The sequence below is a fragment of the Cannabis sativa genome, chromosome 3, assembly GCF_029168945.1.
Source record: "Cannabis sativa cultivar Pink pepper isolate KNU-18-1 chromosome 3, ASM2916894v1, whole genome shotgun sequence".
NCBI lineage: Eukaryota > Viridiplantae > Streptophyta > Magnoliopsida > Rosales > Cannabaceae > Cannabis > Cannabis sativa.
Window position 1 is genome coordinate 30471626 of NC_083603.1, and position 3128 is coordinate 30474753.

General features: G+C 32.7%; 1 pseudogene; it reads right to left on the reverse strand.

Moving 5' to 3' along the window:
• Positions 1–1383: 1383 nt before the first annotated feature.
• Positions 1384–2907, reverse strand: LOC115710872 (uncharacterized; annotated as a pseudogene).
• Between the last annotated feature and the right edge of the window lie 221 nt (positions 2908–3128).

Here is a 3128-nt window from a genome sequence, read left to right on the forward strand (position 1 = left end):
TTTTGTAATATCTTCAATGTGGGCTGTATAAATGTTGATTGGGCCGGCCCACAGTAATTTTGTAATATTTTACCCTTTTTGGAATTTTCCTGTTTTTTTCCCTTTTTTTTTTGAATTTTAATTATAATACTAAAAATTATATTAAATATTATATTTTTTTTGTTATTTTACTATTTTATTAATATAATAAAAATATTTTAATACTAAATATTTGTTAAATTCAATAAATTATATTAGTAAATATTAAATTTTTTAATTTACAATAAACATTACATTATTTTTTTACTCTTAAAAAATAGTATTTAATTTACTCTAAAAATTAAAATACCTTAAAAATATTAATTAAATTTTATCTTTAAAGTGTTGAATTAATACATTTCAAAACTCAATTAATTAACAAATCATTTATTGTATAATAATAATTTATTATAGCCAAATATTTATATTAATAAAAATATTAATATTACTTTATTTACAATAAATATTCCATTTTATTTTTACTCTTACAAAATAAACTACATTTAATTAACTCTATAAAATAACACACATTAAAGATATTAACTAAATTATACTAATTTTGAGAATTAGTATTGGGAAATTTGACATCGTATACTTAAAAAAAGCATAAAGTGTTTTTATATGCTTCTTAAAAAAATGTAAAAATAATACCCTCCAAACATCTTTAATCCCAACAATACCCTCCTCATTTCAAACCCCCACTCTCCCTCTAACTCTCTCGTTTATCTCTCTTTCTCTAACTCTCCAAACCCACTCCCAACAAAACCCCACCGGACCACCAACGAAACCCCACCGGACCATGAGAAGCACTTAAGCCCCGACTGTTCACGAGCTCCGACCGACCAAGACATCCCACGACCAAGACGACCCACGACCGAGAAGACCCATGACGACTTGCGACGACCCACGAGAAGCACCTGACAACCCACGACCACCGCACCACTTCCGGTGAAACCCACTCGCTTGTTTTTTGCATTTTTTTTTCTGGTTTTTAACAATGTCGCGAAACATCGCTAAATGTCGCGAAATCATGAAACATCTCTAAATGTCTTCAATTCACAACAGCGCTTGTTTTCTACATTTTTTTTAGATTTTTGACGATGTCACGAAACATCGTGAAATCGTGAAAATATCTCTAAATGTCTCCAATTCACAATATCGCAAAACACATCGCGAATATCATCGCAAAACATCGTTAAATATTGCTAAATATCGCAAATCATCACCAAACTTCATCATTGACCTCAGATTTGTTCTATCATTGCAAATACAACGCTAAATATCGCTAAATATCGCAAAATATCGCAAAAAATTGGTAAACCAGAAGAAAAAATGCAAAAAACGAGAGAGGTCGTGAGAGAAGATGACGGTGAGGCCTTGCGACTGAAGTTCTGAGTCTGTGTGTTCGACAGTAGGGGTTCTGTGTCGGGGTTAACGCCGGAGAAAGAGAGAGAGAGACATGGATGTTTGGTTTTTATTTGTTTAAGGGTAAAATTGGATAGAAAAATAGTGTGAGTATATTTTGCATGACGCAAAATATGCTAGCATATTTTTAGTGGATAAATTAGTTTTAAGCATATAATATCAAATGTCCTTTAGTATATTTGTATCATAGGTGCTCAATTAATGCATTTTGAAGTTCAATGTGAGCTTCTTTATCTTTAATTTTTCTATGTCGAGCGAGAAATTCTTGGAATCGAACATTGTCATCACCCACCATCTCAACTTTTGGACTAGGCACTTCAACTTGTTCTTTAATAGTTGCATTAACATCACGTTCGTCCTCTACTATCATATTATGCATGATAATACACGAAGTCATTCTGTCATGTAATATTTTTTTATTCCATAAGCGTGCTGGTCCTCCCACAATTGCAAATCTTGATTGCAATACTCCAAAAGCACATTCTACATCTTTTCTACATTCTTCTTGTTTCATTGCAAATAATTTTTTTTGGACCCTGTGGCTCATGAATACTTTGAACCAGAGTAGACCACTTTGGATATATACCATCAACTAGATAGTAGCCCATATTGTACGATTTTCTTTTAATGACATAATTAGCAAGTGGAGCTATACCTTCAGCAAGATTAGCAAAAAGATGGGATGCCTCCAACACATTAATATCATTATTAGATTCTGGTAGACCAAAATATGCCTGCCGTATCCAAAGATCATAGTCAGCTACAGCTTCAAGAATAATAGTTGGTGATCCACTACGACCCACATATTGTCCTCCCCAAGCTGTTGGGCAATTTTTCCACTTCTAGTGTATACAATCTAAACTACCCAACATTCCTAGAAAACCTCGTCGTTCACTAATGTGGAGTAGCCTTGCAACGTCATCAGCGTTAGGTGATCGAAGATAGCAACTTCCAAACACCTCCACAAACAGCACGACAAAATCGTTTCAAACTTTCTAAAACTGTAGATTCGCTTATTTTAATGTACTCATCAGTAGCATCTGCTGGTACACCATATGCCAAAATTCGAAATATAGCTATTACTTTTTGTAAACCCGATAATCTGAGTTTACCAATACCATCTCTTCGTTGGACAAAGTAGTCGTCATGCATTGCTATTGCATCAAAAATATGAAGGAATAAAGAACGACCCATCCGAAATCGTCGTCGAAACATCGACTCTGGAAATTGAGGATTCTTTGCAAAATAGTCACTGAAGAGATTGCGATCAGCATTTTCCCGATCACGATTGATAACTATATGGCCAGGAACTGAGCCTCGATGTGATCCTTGGTTATTTTGATTTTCAGTGATGAAAAAATTATTGTTAGCGGTAACTTGACATACCACTTGCTTTTCTAGATCATCGTAATAATCATTATCTGAAGATGATAAATAAGATGAACTACCAATATCAGAATTCATTTTTTTTTATGAAAACTAATATGTATTACATTTTTTTTTTTCAAATATGAGGTCCATAATTTATAGTGTGTACAATCTTATCTTCATTTTCTAAATCTTAAAGATAAGAAACTTATCAATTTTATATTGGTCACTGGATTTATTTGATCACCATCTCAACCATTGGATGGTATAGTCAAATCAAATCCAAAATTTTACTCTTCACAAAATTTTAAGTTAAG